The following is a 22,857-nucleotide window of genomic DNA, read 5'->3' on the forward strand; positions in this document are numbered from 1 at the left end:
CCCCTTCAGCTGACTGCATGTTCTGCACCTGGGCTGACCTCACATTATAAAGTGGGTTCCACTCTGAGGTCTTGCGTAATGGCTCGCCGAGGTGTCTCCCATGCACCACAGTTACCTGTTCCCCTTTGGGCCTTTATTTTTTAATTTTTGATTTGCCTCTTCTTGGTATTCTGTTGCTGTTTTATCTCCCTATGCACTCCATGGTCTTTGGAGATCGAACATGGGTGCTTGTGTTTCATATCTCCTGAGAATCCGTGGGCTCCCCAAGACAGGACCCATCACCCACACCCTCGTCTCAGCTGGAAGAGGGGAAAGATGGGTGAGACTGGCCAACGGGCAGCTTCAAATGGTAACACAGAGCTGCTGCTCGCATACCCTGTGAGGGAGGGTAGCGTGGCCCTGGCAGCACCGAGAGCCACCCTGAGGGGCCTAACGAATCCCAGCCCTTATTAATGAATCATATAAAAGCTCTGGGACAGTTGCTGCCTGGTGCAAAATTTACAGCTTACTTCCTGCAGTACCTTACTACCTCAGGAGACTATGATTCTCTGACTGCTTCTTCTTGTTATTGATCATGCACAAATTTTTCAGGGGTAATTCTTTCCCATTGATGTCTGACTTAGGAAAAACTGACATCTCTGCAGACAGCTGCTGAATAATTTGGTCCTAAGATGATGACCCAGAAGCCACGGACGGCACAGACCCATTAGGGAGATGGGGTTTTTCACGGCCAGGCTTTGAATGACTTGTTATCGCCTCTGGCAGTGGGAGAAGAGTTTCCAGGTTTGAACCAGACAGGAATTCCTGGTCCCTCTGCATGGCAGGTCCCCACGCCCAGGGTTTTGCTGCTTCTGGGTCTCCCCCAGTGTGGTGGCCCCAAGTGTGGGGACACGCTCCAGCAGGGTTCAGTTTGTGACTGTCCGGCTGATCCGAGGGGGTTCCATGCAAAGCTTCCCACCTGTCTAGTTTATTATCCTGTTTGGATCTCCTTTAAATTAAGACAATCCCCGCCGGCATGGTGCCCGCATTGTTGCTGTGCTCTGTTTACTCCCAGCTCTCTTTAGGAAGGAAAAGGCTAGAAACTGCGTCCTAATGGCCCAATTAGTCCTAATGCTGCGTAGTGTTGACTGTTTAGTTACCACCATATTGTGTACAGAACTAATTGTGGTGAAAGCAAATGAATGGTCAGGAAACAAACAGGCTACTAGAAAATAATTACTTGGAGTGTTTCTCTTTAGTACCTGTGCAGCGGATTTCATTATAGTCAACAGCCTCTAAGCTGCTCGAAATAGTGGTATTTGTCATTTTCATAGAAACTTGATAATGACATTAATTTATCTTAATGGCCTGTTCTATTGTTATAAATAGTAAAATTAGCTTAAATTGTCTTGCTTTTGCTGGTTTGGGATGGCTGCAGAGGGCCCCACAGCAGCCGACGAGTAGATAATTTGGTGTGCTTGACAGATTTCCAATAATTTGTTATGTGGAACATGAGTAATGCTAGTACCATTAATGTTCATTTTCCTCTAAATTCATTACTGCCCTTTTCCCTTTTATCTTTTTTAATGTCTGGCCCATTTTTCTATATTTCAAGTGGAGCCACAGAGCCTATTCATATTCCGCCGGCTATTAACATTCTGCACATAGCGAACATCCTGTAGAAAAACAAGTCTTTATGAAATGATGAGCCCGGTCGCTTCCATCCGAAAGAAAAGCAGGCAAAATGGGGGGCTTACTGGTATCAGGGCCTGGGTATAATTAAGTTAAATGTAGTTTTAAAGAAATTTAAATGTTTTCATTTATGGCAAAGGTAAAACATACTCCAGGGAGAATCTAAGATTGTGCAAATGCACTAGGTACCTGTCCCTCCCGGTTCCTATGGCTCCCATTTCAATGTCCCAAGGCATTTTATCAAAGGTTATTATTCCATGTTCTCTACCAATTTGATTCTAATTAATCCCTAAAAATGTCATGATTGATTTCATTTCTGGAAGCAGATATGTTGCCATCGTATCTGGAACAAACTCGAGGGCTACTTCTCACCGGTAAAAACCTTAGAATTTAGCGTATTTGCTTCTAGTCTCAAATCTTTGTCTTTATCTGACCACGGGTGGGCTGAGATCACAGAACAGTCACTTTGGTCTTCCAGCATTGAGTACATGTCCCTGGTTTTCTTTCAGGTTATGGAATGAAGCCTGCTAAAAAGTAAAAAAAACTGATTAGAGCATTTTATCATTTTAATAGTGTACATCTTTTGGTTCACAGACATGAGGAAATGTGCACAATATTTATTCTGGACAAGGGAATGACCATTGTGGGTTAAAGCCATTTTTTTCTTTCTTTTTTTTATTTTTTGGTTGTTCATGTACCTCTATTTTTTTTTTTTTATTTATATGTGGTGCTGAGAATCGAACCCAGTGCCTCACATGTGCTAGGCAAGTGCTCTGCCACTGAGCCACAACCCAGCCCCAAGCCAGTTTCTTTTTACAGTTTGGACAGTGATATTGAAAGGTCCGTGTTTGGAGTCACCAGTGTCACCACCAGCTCTAGTCCCACTCCCACCATAGCTTAAAATGCTCCTGGGGCTGGGGAGAGTAGAAATGCAAGCCTATTTGGTAAGAAATAAACAAGTGTTTTTTTAAAAAACTGCATTTTTTTTTTAAAAAGTGAAATTCAAAAAGAAAGATTGACATTTTTAAGGTGCTTTTTTGTTCTCAAAATAAGGAAGAAGCTCTCTCCTGGAATTGTGTAAACTCTTCTTACTATTGGGTGGTCCTGAGTGCTCAGGAAGGAAAAAGGACTATTTTTTTTTTTTTTTAGTAGACTCTGTACACTCTGGTTAAACAAAAAGTCCTTGGATAAAGAGTTTCACACCAAAGTAGCAAATCAACATTTAAAGAACTTTTCCTTTTTATGAGACAAAATTATTTCTTACTCCCTCCATCCCAGATACAAACAGATTATAAAAGCAGCCTGCTCAATAAAATCACCCAAATGTACTCCTGAGTGTATGCCCAGGCTCTTCAAAGCTCGGGGAGGGATAAGGATAATGTACTAATAAGGTAATGTATCAGAGGGGCAATTCATAAAATATTTATCTTAAAGCAGAAAATGTGTCTGTCTGCCTTGTTCATTTATAAAATAATAGTTTAGGAGAATTAGGTACCAGCAAAATCCCTTAGTCTATGTAGTTGGCTTCACCCAGAGTCCATTAGGCTAGGTTATGTATCTGCTAAGGAAGACGCAGCCTGTCAGGGGTGCATAATGGATCATGAAAGATAAATGGAATTAGGCAATTGAATAATTAGAGTGGTGCCCACCAGAGCAGCTCTAAGTAAAGGGCTTCAGGGATTTCCATTAGAAACCTCCATTTCCACGGCTAGAAATCCATCTGGGGAACTTCAGCTGGGGTCGAAAGTTAGTGCCAAGTGGGAAACTCTGGGGGAAGAATCTCCCCGAGGAGGCATCTCGGTACTCAAAGGCCAATACTGGGTGACTTAGGGATCATGGTACTGAGAGTGTTGAACCCCACCCTCCTGCCTCACCTAACATTTTCTGGGCCAGGAGGAGTTCTGTCTGATCGACTCCTCTGTCCTCAAGCTTGGAGCACTCAGAGACACCTTAGGGAAATGCAGCCCTGGGATTGGACAATATACAACCTAGACACTCATGCTCAGCCACTCTTCAGGGGCCCCATCTCCAGCACAGCGCCAGGTGCATGGGGACTGATCAACCATATCTGATTAATAAACAAACCAATTATTGTGCCCTTTACTGAGTTCATTGAGAAACAAGAGGAGACAAGTTACAAGTGAAAGTAGCTTCAGGCTTGGCCAGCAAAACTGTGAGGAGAATAGGTACAGTTTTGTAGAAATGCATCCCATCTCTGGACCATTTTGAAACAACCCAGAGTGATTCCCTGACTCAGCAGTGACTATTGGGCAGCTCCAATGTGCCGGGCTATGCTAACTCCTGGGAAACAGATGCAAGCACAGGGCACTGCCTTGGGGAGCTTTGTGTGCACTGGGAGACATGGTGCTGGAATAGATGGCTTCCCAGTGTGCAGGAGCACTAGAAAGGAGCCCCTCGGTCCACCTGGAGGGTCAGGGAGGGTCAAGCTTGTTTGTGTGTAATAAAACCTGCACAACATTCAAGTGCCTATTTTCATTGCACAGGATGTAACTCTTATTCTGAAAACTACTGCTGGAAAAAAATGTTTGTTCTTTTATTTTAAAAAAATTTAAAATTGTGACCACAAATACAGGAAAAACAAAAATCACCTGGCTCCTGATTAGCTGAGTCATGTTGTAGTCACTGGACATCTTTAGGCCTTAGTTTTCTCATATACTGGTAACAGCCAAGCGCCAGGGTGCTGGGGTTTGAGTGAGACACTGTATATCAGAGAGCACGGTGGCCTCTACATGCACACATCTTAGTTATGGCCATTGCTATTTACTGCAAATTTCAACAAACCTGTGCGACTCATTCATTAACATAATAGTAGGCTCTTATATCTGAATTAGATCACATGAGCCCGATTTTGTACAGAAGGAAAGTGTGACTTTAGAGAGCCCAATAGTTTGCTCTGTCTCAAAGTCTGGTAACTGATGACATGGACAGACTCAAACTCAGCACAGGGACCCTTGGGCAGCAGATTTTGTTTGGCCTGTACCATGGGGAGGACCTGGCACAACAAGGCACACATTAGTGGCCTGTGCAGGGACACACAGGTCTGGGATATAGCAGAGAAGAGTCCCCACATGTGAACAGCAGCTGGGGTAAAGACTCACCAAGGAACAGATGCTCCTGGAAGATTCTCCTGGGAGTTGGTGTGAGGCAATTCATGGCTTCAAAGAGTAAGTCCTTCTCAAAGCTCACTGTGAGCACCAAATGGCCTCATCTCTGTCCAGATGTAACAGTCCCCATTGTCCATGGATTCAGTTACTCATAGTCAACCACAGTCTGAAAATATTAAATAGGAAACTCTACAAGTTACCCATAAGAATTAAATGACTTGTATTGCAGTATTTTTAAAAATTATTATTAGTTATTGCTGTTAACCTCTTATGTGCCTAATTTATACATTAAACTTTTTCATATGTATGTGTGTTGTGCACTGGAAAAAACATAACAAGTATCTGATTCAGTACTATATGTATTTCAGAGACCTACTGGGGATCCTGGAAGTTATCTATGCCAAATATCCATATTTGCCTTATGTATTAATCAAGGTTCTCCAAAGAATCAGAGTCAATAGATTATCTATGCTTATTAGGAGCTTGGTTAATAAATCTTTGTTGGCTAATAAATTAGGAGAATGGCTTCCCTTTCTGGAGATCACAGAGGCTGAAAAGTTCCTGATGGATGTCTGCAAGCTGGAGAGCTGGGAAAAGCCAACGTCTCAGAGCCAGGGAGCCCAAGGTGCAGCCTCATGTCCAAGGCTGAAGGCCCGGGAGCCCACTGAAGCCACAGGTGCAAGTCCTAGAATTCAATGGCTGAAGAGCATAGGGTTCAAGGGCAGCAGCAGGAGAAACATGCTCTGCTCCAGAAAGAAGAAGTAAGCATTTCCCCCTTTTCCACTACTTGTTCCATCTCAGGTGATCACACCCAGACCCCAGCAGATGGGCTGGTGTCCAACCATATTAAGGGCGGTTCTTACTCACTTGGTTCACTGACCTGCTCACCATTCTTCTCTGAAAACCGCTCTCACGGACCACCCAGAAGCAACCTGTACAGTTCTCCAGGCAGCCCTCCATCCAGTCAAGATGACCCTTGAAATTTACCATCACATTTTATTAACATTTTATGCCCAGCGCATCCCGTAAAGGACTCGACACCTTCTTCAGGTCCTGCTCACTGAAGAGGCTCACTGTGTCCCATCATCTCCGTCTTTGCTTCCCCTCACCCTCTCCATCCTTCTCTGTGTGCTGCTTCTGTCTCTCCTGCAGCCTCCAAGTTCTTGTTTCTCAATCACTTCTGACTTCTCTACCTCCCACTGTCTCTTTTCCCCCGTTGCATCAACTTTAAGATACTCTCAGTCCACCCAATCCTAAAAGATAATTTACTTAAAGACAATCATTCGAATATTGGTCCTTTAGCTTCTGTCTTAACTTTGTTATCTCCCAAGACTGTGCAAGGCCAGGGCTCATTCCACCCCACAGACAGGTGACCCTTCCTGGAGCACTTCATTGCTAATGGCAGTTGGGATCCACTTTAAATATGGTTGCTAATGGCTTCCAGGTGCAATGTCTCCATTCTGTCTTCTGCAGATAGGCTGAGGCTGTGCCGGTGCCTCCTCCTTGATGCTCCCTTCTCCTGGACATCCCCACAGCACCCCTGGCTTCTCTTCCATGTGTCCATCTGCACCTTTATTGATTTTTCCTTCTGCTCCAGCCCTGAAAATATGGCATCCCCAGAACTCTGTCCTATGACCCCAATATCACATCCTTGTCACTGACAGCCTCACCAACAGCTGTCTGCATGCTAACGACTTCCAGGACCATGACATACTAGGACATGGGAGCATCATCCAGGTGGAGATACAGAACATTTCCACCACCCTAAACATTCCCTGGGTGTCTCACCCGAGGACATCACCCTCCAATGGGAACTTACAGTTTTGATCCTTTAAAACCTTCCATTGCTTTGCCTGTCCCTGAACATCATACAAATGGGATCACACAGGATGAGCTTGTTGGTGTCTGACTTCTCACAGTCAACTGAACATCTGGGAAGTTCATTTGTCTTGTGTATCACTGATTCCCTTTATGGCTGAGTAGAAATCCATTGTATGAATCTCTCACAATCCATCTATCCGTTCTTCTGTTGATGGACGTTTGGGTTGTTTCTAGCTTTTTTGGATAGTGTGAATAAAGATGTCCCATACACTCTTGGTTATTATAAATTAAAATGCTATCAATAGCTTGCATGTGTCTTTTGAGAAACATACATACTCATTTCCCTCGTGTATTTGCTTTAGTGTAGAATTTCTGGGTCATATTGTATATGCATGTGTAGCTTCGATGGGTAACACCAGAGTTTTTCAAAGTAGTTGAATAAATTTACACCCCCACAAACCACCTCTGAGAGTTCCAGTTGCTCCCTCTGTTCTCACCAACACTTGGTACCGTCAGTCTTTTCATTTCAGTCATTTGGTGATTGAACTGGGCCTTTTCACAATCTTTCATCTAATTTCAAACTGCTCTATAGCAAAATTTTTGTTTTTATATTGGTATTTTACAAATCACTTGCCAAGCCCCAGGCACCATGGGGTGCACCTGTGGTCCCAGCTACTGGGGAGGCTGAGGCAGGAGGGAGGGTACTTGAGTTCAGGAATTTAAGGCCAGCCCGGGTAACATGGCAAGACCTCATCACAAAAAGTAAATCAGTTAAAAACAATTCGCTGTCACTGATAATTTCTACTTCTTACATTTGAGATAGACGTTTAAATAATTTTCTTTCTTTCTTTCTTTTCTCTTTTTTAGTAGGGTTTTTGAAGTATAACTGCTTAAACAGTTATACTCACTGTCACAGGGGGTTGAGGCTGGGCCTAGCTGAGACTGCTTTGGGGAATCTGCCACCTAATTTGCTGGTGTCTTCCAGAAAATTTATACAAGCTCTTGGTAACTCAGTTTCTTCATCTATAAAGTTGAGATAATAATAGAATATGCCTCACTGAGTTCTTGTTAGGATTAGATAAATTATGATACTTAGAATAACTCCAGCACAGACTTAGTATCATTAAATACCAGCTGTTCTTGTCATCCAGTTTCTCCAAAGACATTTAATGAAAATGATTTCTTTTCCCCTGTCTTCTTCTTCCTAGTTAGTCTTGGTAATAGCTGTCATAAAATTTAGGCATAAATTTTCAAGAAATTTGGCATATTTATTTAGGCATATATCAAGAATCTATGCCTTATTTTATGGGTTAAATTTTCTGTTCTCAAGTCAATATCACATAGTTCTGTTGATTGTCATTTAATAATATATTTTATTTACTATTTATTATCTGGGAAGTCGAGTTCTTTGATTCTGTGTCTATGTTCCTTTCCTGAGTGCAATGTTCTTATCTATTGTTTTTCCAGGAGCATTTTAAGTATACAGTTCCTGTGGGAATTTTAACGAGTTTTTGAAGTATTTGCATAATTAACTGCAGGAGATCTTGGATCTTTGCCATCTCAAAAATTCCTATCTTGAAACAAAACCCAACTTTTAACACTTCTTTTATTTCTCCAACAAGAATGGTACCATTTTCTTTCAAAAGATCTTGAAACTAACACACCAGGTTAATTTCCAAATGTGTTGTTTAAAACTTTGTGAACAATATTTCCTCATTCGCTATGTTTTCTGTTTATCCCTTGGATATTAAAAAGGGATTGTATTTGTGGCCTTATGCCTTAGCACATCCGTTTTGGGAACCCACTGATTATCTTCCATAGTTTTCTGTATGATGAGACAGATAGCAAATTACAGCAGGAAGAACATGGCCTTTGGAGCAGATGGGTTGGGCTGTAAATAAACAATGAGCTCTGGGAGATTGTCAGTAGGTTCTTATCTGAGTCTTGGGGTCCTCCCAGTGAGGGGGGCAGTAATAATAGCTAGGGAGGGTTTGTGCTGGAATTGCAGGATTTCTTTCTTTAAAATCATATGAGCTGCTGAACATATACTCAAAAGAACTGAAAGCAGGATTGTAAAGAGGTATTTGAACACCCAGAGTCATTACAGCATTATTTTCAATAGCCAAGTGGCTATCAACAAATAAAAGAATGGACAAATAAAATGTGGTACATAGATACATACAATGGAAGATTATTCAGCCTTAAAAAAGGATGGAAAATCTGACATGCTAAATCATGGAAGAAACTTGAGAACATGACGCTAAGGGAAGCAAGCCAGTCACAAGGGAGAAAATATTATCATTCCACTCACATGAGTGTGCTATTCAGCTTCCTGTCACTAAAACAAGTACCAGAGATAACTAAATTATAAAGAGAAGAGGTTTATTGTGCCTCACAGTTTCAGAGTTTCCAGTCAATGATTCCAGTTGGCTCCATTGATTTCAGGCCTATGGGAGGAGCATGAGGCAGAGCAAAGTCACTCACCTGATGGACAGGAAGTGAAAGAGAAGAGGAGGCTGGGGTCCCATAATCCCCTTCAAGGGCACAGCCAGAGTCACCTGGGCCCCACCTCCCAATAGCCCCATACTGGAGACCAAGTCTTTATTCCATGAGCTCTTGAGGATATTTAAGTTTCAAAATAGCAATGAGGTATGTAGAGTACTGAATTCACAGAAATAGAAAGTAGAAAGGTGGCTGTGAGGGGTTGGGAGAAGAGGAAGGGGAAAGTTATTTCCAGTGAGTATAGATTTCCAGTATTAAAGAGTCCTGGAGATTCAGAGTGATGATGTTTGAATGGCATTGTAATGCCTCTGAACTGTACAGTCAACACAGTCCTCGAGGTAAATTTTATATGTATTTTACCAGTTTTAAAAATAATTTTTTTGAGGGAAAGGGAGGGGGCATGGGGTTATAAATGATAGTGGAACATGATGATCACGTTTATCCAAAGTACATGTATGAAGACACGAATTGGTGTGAATATACTTTGTATACAACCAGAGATATGAAAAATTGTGCTCTATATGTGTAATAAGAATTGTAAAGCATTCCACTGTCATATATAAATAAAAATTAGAAAAAAGAAAAAATTCACAAATGCATTATACTTCGATCATTTCTTCAGGATTCACTCTTGTGAAGATCCTCATGTACAGGTGAATTTAATAAAACTTTTATACTGTTCTCTGGTTAAAAAATAATAATAATTTTTTTTGAAAATCCCATAAGCTAGAGTTGTACATATATGAATAAACCACAGTGAGTTCCACTTTAAGTCTATCTATAAAACTCCAACTTAAAAAAACACAATAAATAAATAGAAGGGAGACCAGTAGAATACAGGAAGGGGGAGAGGAGGGGAGGGAAAGAGGGAGCGCTGGGGAGTGAAATGGAGCGAACTATTTTCCATGCATGCGTGATGTCAAAATGGACCCCACTGTCACGTATGACCGTAATGCACTAATGAAAACATTTTTAAAAAGTTAAAAAAATGAAAGAAATGGTCAATTTTTAAAATATGGAGAATTTTCTGAAGCTTTAACAAAGTTTTATTCATCTTCCACCAATTGATGTCTGTTCCGCTCGTCTGAAAGATTTTTATAATTTTGAAAATTCCACTAATTGGCTGAAGACTAATCTTTCCAATAAGAAATTTACATTTTTCGGGGACTGGGGCTGTGGCTCAGCGGTAGAGCGCATGCCTAACACATGTGGGGCCGCTGGGTTTGATTGATCGTCAGCACCACATAAAAATAAAATAAAGGTGTTTTGTCCAACTATATCTAAAACAGAATATTTAGAAAAAGAAAAGAAATTTATGATTTTAGGAAATAGTTCCCTGGGCGGGGCTGTAGCTCTGTGATGGTGTTTGCTTAGCACACTCCAGGACCTGGGTTTGCTTCCCAGCACTGCAAAGTACCCCAGTAAAACACAATTTCTGGGTGTGCTTTGTAGATTTCAGGTGGATAATTTTTTAAACGGTAAGTTCATTTATATATGTGTATGCCTAACAGGGTCAATAAAATGTCCAAAAAAACGCAAAGAAGCTGGAGTTTGCATTCTGGAAACAGAACTTTGGAGGTGGAAGTGAGCAGTAAAATAAAACATGCTAGGCATTAAAAATAGTGCTCAAAGCCATTAACCAATGCTTAATCATACACATTTTATCTCTCCTAATATGGATAAAGGGAATCATATTTGTTTCTTCTTCAGCTAGCAAGTCAGAGGAAGGTTATTCCTTGACAGTCTACTCTGGGGAAGGGAAATGAAAACAAGAGAGAAAGGAGAATGCAAAGCTGATACATAGAATAATCTTGCTTTTAACACTAGTAACAATAACATTAATGTTGTAATGTTAATATCACAAATATTACAAAAGTCAACATTAACAAAATTAGCAGGTAGTATTGTCTTTGTGCTAAATATTTTTAATCATTAATTTACCTAATATTTATAACAACCCATGAGGTAGAATTATTTCAATTTTCCCAGCAAAAAATTCAGGTTTATGGAAAAGAGAGAGAGTCAGCATTGTATTTTGTTATTCCTGGAAATAAGCTCATTTATTCTGTAGAGCACATGGGATTGGTACTTTTGAATGAGTTCTTAAAGCTTTCCAGTCAGAGAGAAGAGAATGGGTTATTTTCTCCAGAGCCAGTTTGACAGATCTTACGAAATAGGGCTGACAGGCCACCTTGGGTTCCTGAAGCAATCACTATGGGCATGGGAAGCAGTGTAATAAAACTGGCCCCATGAGACAGAGACGCTAAGCCAAATAAACATCTTTGTCTTATTCCTTATTTTAAGGGAGAGTTTGGCCATTAAAACAATAGATTTTTTTAAAAAAGAAAATGTTTTATTTAACCTTGTACTCAAGGTTTTATGCAGAACAGTGACAAAAGAAAAATAAACCAAAGAAATATGTGCTGGAAAGGAAAAATTAAATCTGTCTTTTATGACAGATGAAAATGTCATTCACATCAAAAATACAAGACATATTATTTAAAATTATCTGTAGAAATATTATTAATATTAATATAAGCTTTGTAAGATATCTATGCATAAGATTAATATGCAAAAAATCAAATCAAAAAGGAAACTAGAATATACTGTGAGATGAATAAAAACACAACATATCAATATTTACAGAACACAACTAATGAAGGCTAAGCATGGAATTTATAGTTTTTAAAAATCTATGTCAGGGGCTGGGGATGTGGCTCAAGCGGTAGCGCGCTCGCCTGGCATGTGTGCGGCCCGGGTTCGATCCTCAGCACCACATACAAACAAAGATGTTGTGTCTGCCGAAAACTAAAAAAAATAAATAAATACTTAAAAAAAAAAAATCTATGTCAAATAATGACCTAACCTTCTACCTTAAGAAACTGAAAAATAAAAAGAGCAAATTAAATTAAAAACAAGGGGTTGGGGATGTGGCTCAAGCAGTAGCACGCTCACCTGGCATGTTCGTGGTGCTGGGTTCGATCCTCAGCACCACATACAAATAAAGATGTTGTGTCCGCCGAAAACTAAAAAATAAATATTAAAAAAAAATCTCTCTTTAAAAAATTAATTAATTAAAAACAAGGAGAGTAATAATAAAGATTAGAATGGATATAAATGAAATAGACAAGAAAAACAATACAGAAAATCAATGAAACCAAAAGTTATTTCTGCATAAAATCATCAAAATTGACAAAACTTTGTCTACCAAGAAAAAGAGAGAACTTAAATCACTGAAATCAAGATGAGGGGCTGTTACTATAGACCTTATCAAAAATAAAAAGGATTATAAGAGAATGCTGTGAACAATTGGATATCAAAAAACTAGATAGATGACCTAGAAGAAATAAGAATAAATTTTTAGAAAGGTACTAGTTAATGAAGTAGACCCAGAAGAAGTAGAATATTTGAACAGGCAAAAAATAAGTAAAGCGATTAAACTAACAATAATATTTTTAAAAAATGTTCCCACTAAAAGAAGCCTAGGACCAGATGGCTTCACTGGAAAATTCCATTAATTATTTTAAAAAGAATTAACACTAATCCTTCATAAATTCTTCCAATTATAGGAGAGAATTTTCTGAACTCATTCTATGAATCTAATATTACTCTCATATCGAAACCAGACAAAGACATCACAGAAAAGATAACTAACCACAAACCAATATTTCTGATGATTGCTGAGGCACAGGTCTTTAACAAAATGCTAGCAACTTCAATTCAGTAACATATAGAAAGGATTTAGTCTACCACTGCCTGGTGGGATTTATCCCAGGAATACAAGGTTGTTTCAACCTACATAATACATTATGTTAATAGAATAAAAGATAGAAACATATGATATCTGAGTAGATGTAGAAAGAGCATTTAAAAAAACCCAACATCTCTTCATGATCTAAGAAGGAAACAATCGATCTGATGAAATGCATGTTTGAGAAGCTCACAGGCAACATAACATTTAATGGTGAAAAATCTTTACCACAAGCACCTCAGATAGAGCATTAATCTCCAGGATATATAAAAAGCTCAAAAAACTTAACACACACACAAAAAATCCAAATAGCCCAATCAAAAAATGGGCTAGGGAACTGAACAGATACTTCACAGAAGAAGAAATACAATCGATCAACAAATATATCAGAAAATGTTCAACATCTCTAGCAATTAGAGAAATGTAAATCAAAACTATTCTAAGATTTCATCTCACTCCAGTCAGAATGGCAATTATCAAGAATCTAAGCAACAATAAATGTTGGTGAGGATGTGGAGAAAAGGGTACACTCATACATTGTTGGCAGAACTGCAAATTGGTACAACCACTCAGGAAAGCAGTGTGAAGATTCTTTAGAAAACTTGGGATGGAACCACCATTTGACCCAATTATCCTCAGTTTATACCCAAAGGACTTAAAATCAGCATACTACAGAGACACAGTCACATCAATGTTTATAGCAGCTCAATTTACAATAGACAAACTATGGAACCAACTTAGATGTCCTTTAACAAATGAATGGATAAAGTAACTGTGGTATATATACACAATAGAATGTCACTCAACCTTAAAGAAGAATGAAATTATGGCCTTTGCCAGTAAATGGATGAAATAAGCAACCTCAAGAAACCAAAGGCTAAATGTTTTCACTAATACATGTTTGCTAATCCACAATAAGTGTGTGTGTGGGGGGTCCTAGGGAAGAATAGAGGTACTTTAAATTAGGCAGAGGGGAGTGAAGGAAGGGGAGTGGGCATAGGAGTGGGCATAGGAGTGGGCATAGAATGAACTGTACATTAATACCCCATGTGCATATGTGACTACACAAGCAGTGTGATCCTAAATCATGTACAACCAGAAGAATGAGAAGTTATACTCCATTTATGTATGATGTGTCAGAACATTCTACTGTCATGTAAACTAATTAGAACAAATAAAAAATATTTAAAAAATGAAATCTCCCCCCATGGATTGGCAACAACACAGGACATCTACTACCACCACTTTTATTTGAACAGATAAATCTTTGGCTAGAGATTCTAGCCAAAGCAATAAGAGAAGAAAATTGAGAAAGAAAAAGATTGGAAAGGAAGAAATAAAATTATCTCTATTTGAGAATAATATAATTATGTGTATAAGATTACTATGTAAAAATCATTGTATTTCTATATATAATAATGAACAATCTGAAAATGAAGTAAAGAAAATTCAATTTACAATGGCACCAAAAAGAAGAAAGTTTTAAGAATCAGTTTAGGGTGCTGGGGCTGTAGCTTAGTGATAGAGTGCTTGCTAGCACATGTGAAACTTTGGGTTCAATCCATAGCACTGCATGAAAATAAATAAGTAAGTAAAATAAAGGCATGCTATCCATCTACAACTACAAAATAATTTAAAAAAAAGAATCAGTTTAACCAGAGAAGGATAATAATTGTTTACTAGAAATTACAGGATATCATTGAAAGAGAGAACATGAAGATAAATGGAAAGAAAACAGAGTTATGCGTTGAAAGTTTTAAAATTGTTAAGATGGCATTACTTTCCAAATTGATCTATAGATTCAATGTATTCCCTATCAAAATCCCAAGAGTCTCCCTCACCGTGATACACAGTCCACAGAAACACAAGGAATCCAGAAGAGTAAAGCAATCTTGAGAAGGATGAAGTTGAACAATGCACACTTCCTCATTTCAAACCTTACTATGAAGCTAGCATAATAATGATTGTTTATTTCTGGCATAGTATAGATATATATCCATGGCCTAGAACTGAGAGTTCAGAAATAAACACAAACATCTATGGAGACTTTCAAGTCAAACTAAGACATGCACATTTATTACTACAGGGAAAAAGTGAAACTGGATCTTTTCCTGATACTATGCACAATAATTGATCCTGAAAAAGGAAAGACTTAAATGTGCCATGTAAAACTTAAATATAAAAGGGCCATAACAGCATAGGTATAAGGAAGATTTTTTTTTCAGTGCTGAGGATTGGCCCCAGGGCCCCTGGTGTAATGGCTCTGGCATTGAGCTACACTGTCCACCCAGGAAGAAATTCTTAAATAAATTTCCCAGAGCACTAATTCACAATGAGAAGTTTGGTAAATGCAGCTACATTAAAATGAAAAACTCCATTCATCTAAAGATAACAACATAAAGGGAATTAAGACAATTCACACTAAATCCACAGTGGTTTCCTGAATCAGGTCCTGAAACAGAAAAAGGACATGACCAAAGAAACTGGTGAAATCTGAAGTCTAGAGTTTAGTTGATAGTAATGTATGTCAATGTTGGTTTCTTAGCTTTGAAAAATGTCCCATGATAATTTAAAATATTAACATTCATGGAAACTAGGTAAATAGTACATGATAATTTTTTGTACTGTCTTTGAAATTCTTCCCTAAATTTAACATTACTCCCAAATAAAAAGTTTATTAGCAGTTTGGGAGTTGATTCTTGTAATATGTGTAACAAATAAAGGATTAATTTTAAAGAACTACTAAAAATCAATAAGAGAAATTCATACCACCCAATGATAAAATGGGCAACAGTTGTGGATAGATATATTTCAGAGGAGAAGTAAATGGCTAATAAAGTTAACAGTGAATCAAAAAGTGTCTCAGAAAAGCCAACATATAATATATATGTAATCTCATTAGGAAGCAAATAATGTAAATTAATACCTCAATGGTATCCCATCTCCCTCAATTCTCTTATATACTATTTGCTGATGGAATGTAAAATGTACAGATATTCAGGAACAATTGGGAGTCCCAGTAATTCCTTTCCTAGTATGTGCTTTAGAGTTGCTCTTGCTTGTGCCAAGAAGCATCTGGAAGAATATTCATAGTAGGACTTCTCATAATATACAAAAACGAGAAACAACCAAATGGTCATCAAAGGAGAATGGACAAGTACATCATATTGTGATCGCACAATGGGAATGTTATATAGCAGTGAAAATGATGACCATCAGCAATATCCAGAAGTAAGAATAAATCTTAGAAACAATACTGAATCAAAACAATCTCAGAAGAGCCAACATATAGTATAATGTTTTAGGAAGGTCCAAAACCAGGCAAAATTCAACTTCGTATTACAAAACTGTAATTTTTAAAATCAAGGGGATAATAAACAGAAAATTTAGGATGGTGGTTATCCTAGATTGGAGGTGAGGCAAAGGAAGGGGTCAAGAGGGGGACATTCAATGTGTTTCAGTGATCTTAGAGACATTTCTGTTCTCAGGCTAGGTGTTGGGTTCCTGGAGTTCATGTTATTACTAGGCCTTAAGCTATCATGTGTAGATGTTAAATGTGACATTTTAAAATTTTAAAGGTAGTTCTTTTAAAACCAAGCAATGGGCAGTTTAAGTATATATGTATCCATTTTTAAAAATTCATGATGAAAGGGTTTTCTTTTTGAAATCTTTTCGAGTCTTCAAGAGACAATGGGAGCGTTCACATGGTTTTGCAGCTGTGGTTTATACCAGGAATCTTGAATTGAGAGCTGATATTCCTCCATTTATCTAGAGGGCATGGTGGGAGGATGAAGGTGAAATGCTGCTCAATGACTCCTCACCAGGAGTGGGGAGTGCGGGACCCACTGGTGCTCAGGGGATGTGACTGGGAGGGCCTGGGAGGGACCCAGCTCTGCCCACACAGAGCTTACCGCATCACAGAGGACATTGCAATACTAGGAAAAGGCGGTAAAAATGGTCTTTTCAGGACCCAATCACATCACCCCGTGTCCTTTTTTGTTTACCGTGTGTTTTAGTCAGCCTTTCGTGGCTGTGCCCAAAATACCTGACAAGAACAACTTCCAGGAGAGAAAGTTTATCTGGGGCTCACGGTTTCCACTCCATTGCTCTGGGCCCAAGGTGAACCACATCATGGGGGAGGGGCCAGGAGAGGGAAGTAAAGGAAATAGAGAAAGAGGGTAGGGGAAGCACCCCCCAACCCTCCCAGGTGTGCTCCCAGCACCCGCCTCCTCCTCAGCCACGCCCCCTTGCCTATAGGTAGCACCTGACTGGTGCAGACAGGATGGACTGCTTAGGTGACAGCTCTCACAATCATTTCACCTCTGAATATTCCTGTTTAACAGGAGTGTTTGGGGGACACCTCAGGTCCTTCAAGGACTTTCCCTGGGCCCTGGGGTCAAGCTCAGCCAGATGGTATACAAGGACCTCTCTTATCTGGTCTTGGGCCTTCTTCAGCCACAGGGTGTGCTGAGTCACTGTCCCTCACCTCTCTAGGCAATGTCCCCAGTCACTCCTCTCTACTCTTCACTATTCCATAATCAGCTCCCTCTCTCTAGAATGTCTCCCCCACCATCTGCTCCAACCTTGGCTAAGTCCTACTTGAACCTGTCCTACCTCCTTCTCATAGAAGTATCCTGTGAACCATTGACTGGTATAAATCCCTGGCTGCACACATCTGTAGCTCTGGGTACCCCTGTCAGCTCCAGGGTTGCTCACCATGGTGTCCTCACAGGGCATAGCAGGAGCTTGATCAATGTGGACAGATTTACCCACAGATGTCTTAAGAATTCTGTGCAAACTCCAAAGGAGGGAGAGATCACATGTACTTGGAGTGAAGAGATGGCCACTTGGGGGGGAGGAACCCAGGCCACATCGTGACTGCAAGAGCTGCTCATTACTGACGTGCTGGCCTGCATTGGACATTGTCCTAAGGGCTCAGTTCGGTGTCCCTGCAGTTGCAGCAGTGGTGCTGGGTAGAAGAGACTTTGCCTCTGCCCAGTCGCAGCCTGCCAAGCCCCTCTCTGCCAGGCTGGAGGATGCATCTTCTCCTTCTCTGATTCTAGCACAGAGTCAGTGTCACCATTTCAAAGCTGTCCCCCTGTCTAGCAGAAGCTGTGCCTCTGCCTGGAAGCAGGATTCACCACCTCATTTTCAACTTGCAATGCCCTCCTCCCCCAACCCTGCCACCATCTACTACTACAGGTTATTTATTTGTTGCTTTTTTTTTTTTTCCTCTTACTCCACTATTGGTTGTAGAACTGGGGTCTGGGAAGGTATCTTTGGTCATTCTGAGCAGAAATGCAGTCACAGTAAAGGTTGTGGTCTGATGCCTGTGTTGTTTGGTGAGGAGTCCTATATGGATCAGTAGAAATTTCCAGAATCTCCTTTCCCTGGACTCAGCGTGTGCATCCATCCTGCCCAGCAGCAGACATGGGTGACAGAGGCAGTTTTCATGTCTCTAGTGCTCCATGCAAATGCCCACTGCTGTCTTGGTTTTAGGACTGCAGCTTCATCTCCCATCCAATGCCACAGAGTTCCCATGAGTGAGCCCCAAGGTATCAGGCAGGTTGGCACCTCACCCTGGAGAGACTTGGAGTGTTGAGACAGCATTTTAATAAGTTGTTTAGGGCCTTGCTAAATTGCTGAGCTGGCCTCCAACTTGTGGAGGCCTGGCAGAGAGGGGCTGGGCCCTCCTCTTTGTCTTAGCCTCCCAAATTGCTGTGTGTCACTGCGCCCAGCCAGATGAAGATTCTGAGGTTCAGAGAGGTGAGATGCTTTGCCCCAGGCTGATGACTGATAGAAGTGAACTCTGATTTGGATCAAGATTTTCTGACTCCGGTTCCAATGCTCTTTCTTTTTCCTTTTTCTAATGGAGGAAAGGTCAAGGAAACCTGAATTTGCTCAGATCAGATGGAAACTTCCCTTGGTATTTGACCCCAGACTCTGCCTCTGCCACCACCCTCAAGAGACAAAAGACCCTCCAGGAATTGCTGGGCCTTCGAGGGAAACTTCAGGGATGCAAATGTTCACAGGTGTCCCAGGGATGACTGCCCTTGGGACAGAGGTCTGACCCCCAGAAGTTGACTCACTATCATCTTTGCAGATGAACTGGAGCCATAGCATTTGAGAAAATCTCTGGGGCTTCCTTCAGGAGGTACTATAATGCCTCACCCCAGGGACCCCCGGCTGAGTTGGTGCTCCAGGAAGGTCTCAGGCAGAGGGGAGCTGCAGCCGGATCCCCTTGGCTCCCAAGAGCCAACTGTGCGCATCTCTTCCCAACTCTGCACTCAGTGACATGCATTGGCAGCTTGAGATCAGCCACGTGGCAGTATTTCTGCCACGGGAATTGGCAGATGGTGCCCTCCAGAGCTTCCCCCCTCCCAGCCCACGCCAGGGGCAGTTTACCTGCACAACACTGACAAGCAAGTTCCATCCATGAATCAGAAATGAAATCATGGAAATGACGTCTTCATGACCAACTGACTGGGGCCCTGAAGCTACGTCTTGGTTTATTTTTAAAACAGGGTGTGGCCAAGGAAATTCTCTTCAAGAGATCTGCATTGTGTTCAGAATGCTGTGTCCTCTGGCACCTGCTTCAGTAGGAAGACAGAGACACACTGGCTTATAAAAGAGGGACAATTTGAAGGCTGTCTGTCCTAAGTCTCTTTGTCCAGGGGAGCTACAGAGTCCCCTGCTACCCAGGGCCCAAGTCCAGAGAGGGGAGATGTCACGGTCGAAGAGACAGCCAGGGTGGACTCACAGTCAATTCGGGTGACCTGGCAGCCCTGGGGTACTTAGGAGTGTCATTTGCTGACATTTACCAGAAGGCCAAGTGGCTGATCCGGTTACACTTTGCTATGGTTTGAATATTCATTCCCTGCAAAACTCACGTTGAAATTTAATTGCCATCCTACCAGTATTCAGAGGTGGGAGGTGATTAGGTTGAGTGCTCTGCCCTCCTGGGTGGGAATGATGCCATTATAAAAGGGTCAGCTCAGCCCCCTTTTCTCTCTTCTGCCTTCACTGGGCAGAGGACTAAGTGTCCCTCCCCCCAGGGCACACAGCATGCCAGGCCCCATCTGGGAATGAGAACTCTAAACCTTCCAGCACCCTGACATTGGACTTCCTGGTCTCTAGACTGAGCTAACACACTTCTGCTCTTTATAAATCTCACAGTCTCTGGTTTTCTCTTCCAGAGCCACGAAACAGACCAACACACTCCCAGTCTGAGGCTCATGGGGAGCCCGTTAAACAGGTTCCATTCATGAGCAAGGAGACGGAGGCTCTGAGTGCAGGTAAAAGGGCGAGTAAGGCCCGAATCTGGCTCCCACTGCTCTTCTCTCAGCTTTACCCCATCCTTGGTCCCTCGGGATGCTGTCTTCAACCCTCCCTCCTGAGCAGTGCTGATGCTTACGACATGGCCTCTCCCAGGACAGGAAACAGGGGTGGCAATGACCGCATCTGAGAAGGAGGTAAGAGAGGAATGGTGGCCATCCTCAGTGACCACATACCATGTTGTAAGGGCACCACACGTGCCACCCTAGCAAAGAGCTGATGACTCTCAGGCTAGAGAGGTGAAGTGACTTGTCCAAGTTCACACAGGTCACATGTGGCAGGGCCAGGATTCAACCCCGGGTCTGTCTCCAAGCCTCTGTTCTATGGGCTATAGGTCAGGAGTGCCAGGAGGGACCAGGAACCACAGGAACCAGGAGTCAGGGCTCTGGGCCTAAAGAGAAGCCTCTCCCCAAGCAGAGGAAGTGGACTTGGTCTCCTCTTTTTTTATTTTTTTATTTACACGCTCTCTCCCTTCCCTTAGCTTCATTGCCCACATTTTCCTACCTGTCAGCTTGCTGCGTGGTGACAATGAGAAGGTGGAGACAGCGTCAGACAGTGAGGAGACTGGGACCTGGAGCTCTGCGCCCAGCCCTGGAGAAGTTATTGGACTTCTCTGGACTCTCACTTCCTCCTCTGTAAAGTGGGCATTGGCAGGTGGTCCACTGACAAGATGCCTTCCATAGGATTCTGGGACATGGACATCTCCCACAATGCCTTGTTCTTCTCATCGTCCACCTGCCCTGTCCCCCCCTTGTGGAAGGACAGATGACCCGGTACAAGGCAGCAAGATCTGCTAACAAAGACAGTGCAGAGAAATCCACCCAAGGACTGTGGGCACCACATGGTGCTCTGCAGAATAGAACTATTTTCTTGTTTCTGAAATGGTCCCCCATAACTAGGCTTTGAGTTATTTGCTAAAAGTACCCTGTGGCAGATAACTAGCCCCCTAAATGCCTTCATCCATCTTCCTCACTTCTGTAAAGTGGGAGAAGTCTTCACTCTTGTTTTGCATAACCTCAAGCACTGTCTTCCAACACTCTTTTCCTCAACTATTCCCCACCATAAACCCCTGCAGCAGCCCCAGAGCTACTTAGAGGACTCTGGAGGCCATGATGGAGAAGCAGGACTCCTTCCTCTTAACAGCACCAGCCAGAATCTCAGAGTCAAAAGGGACCTCAGAGTCCACCTCGACCAATTTCTCTTCCAGTGTAATAGTCCCTCCTGATGTCCAGCCGTCTCTCCATGGAAACTTCCAGGGATTCTGGCCACTCACTGGAATGCCTGGAATTGTTCAGAAGTGCCTCCACATTCTGAACCTTGGTCTGCCTTCCTATAGTTCCTAACATGAGTACTAGTCCAGTCCTCTGAAGTGAAGCAGGAAAGGCCAATTCTCTTCTCCATGACAGCCTGGAAAATTCATGAAGGCAGCCAGTTTATGTCCCGGGTCATTCCAGGGTAAAAGTCTACCACTTCCGCAGTCACAGCTTAGATGATGAGATTTCCAGAGCTCCCCTTGGATGCCCTCCAAGTTTCCATGTCCACCTTCAGGACCGTCTACAAGAACTGGATATGGCATGCTGAGAACAAAGGGATGGAGGTTGTTCCCTCCCCTCACGTAGCCACCATGTCCCACTTGGGTTACATAGCCAAAAAAAGAAACTAGCTACACAGCGGCCAAGCTGCACCCCCATTCATACTGAAATTTCTAGAATTTCTTTTCCCCAAATTGGGACTTACCTACGGCCATACCACCCTGAATGCGCCCGATCTCGTCTGATCTCGGAAGCTAAGCAGGGTTGGGCCTGGTTAGTACTTGGATGGGAGTCCAAATTGGGACTTAACAATTAACTACTGGAACCTAAGTAAGGCACTTGACCTTGTAAAAGTTCAATCTTTCAGTTTGTTTATTAAGATCCTTTTGAAATTGTGCTCTACATATGTAAAATAAATTGTAGTGCATTTTGCTGCCATATATAACAAACGAGAATAAAAATTTTTTTAAAAAAGATCCTTTTCAATCCTGATATTTGGTCATCCAATCTTTTAACTCTTCCACCTAGCTTTGTACCAATTTTGAAGTCAAAATCCACATAGGACAAAATCTAAGGACAGAGCTCTGGCCAGGGCGCTATATGGTCTCTTTCTCAGTTGACTCTGAGGCATTGGAAGTTAGTTACTGTTTCTCAACCATGCCTTCAGTAGCTCTGAGAATAACAGCTATTCCACATCTCAGAAAACTTTTTCAGGTCATTTCACCCCAGCTCAGACAGGTCAGGGGTGTCATTCCTACTGACATGTTTGCAATATGCCAAATGCCCACACAGGCAAGCCTTTGGTACATCCAAAATCACCTGTCACTAATGTCTCCAGTCTTCTACTGGGATCAGGGTGTAACGTTTCTATGTCACTCACCCTCTTCCTAGGGTGTCGCGGGTGAGTGACATCAGGGGTGATGCGTGTGAAGAGATGCAGCCCCAAGGAAGGTGCCTTACAGGAGGAGTTTCTAAACGGGGAGAGGCTGGGAGGAGCTTCCCACATCTTTGTGTTACTTAAATTCTTTTCAGCTTTTTACCTTTTTGGTTTCTCTTGACCACCAACACCTTGTCAATCCTAATTTTGAAATTCCCTTTATGCCTGTAGACCTTATAAGAA

At 41.7% G+C, this 22,857-nt stretch overlaps 1 long non-coding RNA gene across 3 annotated transcripts; it reads right to left on the reverse strand.

Moving 5' to 3' along the window:
* Positions 1-258: 258 nt before the first annotated feature.
* LOC125616095 lies at positions 259-21,774 on the reverse strand. Of its 3 annotated transcripts, none has more exons than XR_007346723.1 (4): positions 20,710-21,774; positions 19,276-19,460; positions 4,791-4,962; positions 259-2,195 (listed from the first exon to the last, which is right to left on the reverse strand). It is a non-coding gene; the product is annotated as an uncharacterized LOC125616095 (long non-coding RNA). The 3 variants fall into 3 exon arrangements; XR_007346722.1 differs by having other exon boundaries at positions 259-2,198; positions 20,710-21,773; XR_007346721.1 differs by lacking the exons at positions 259-2,195; positions 4,791-4,962 and adding an exon at positions 14,925-18,736 and having other exon boundaries at positions 20,710-21,769.
* Between the last annotated feature and the right edge of the window lie 1,083 nt (positions 21,775-22,857).

This window comes from Marmota marmota, unplaced genomic scaffold, assembly GCF_001458135.2.
Source record: "Marmota marmota marmota unplaced genomic scaffold, marMar, whole genome shotgun sequence".
NCBI classification, from domain to species: domain Eukaryota; kingdom Metazoa; phylum Chordata; class Mammalia; order Rodentia; family Sciuridae; genus Marmota; species Marmota marmota.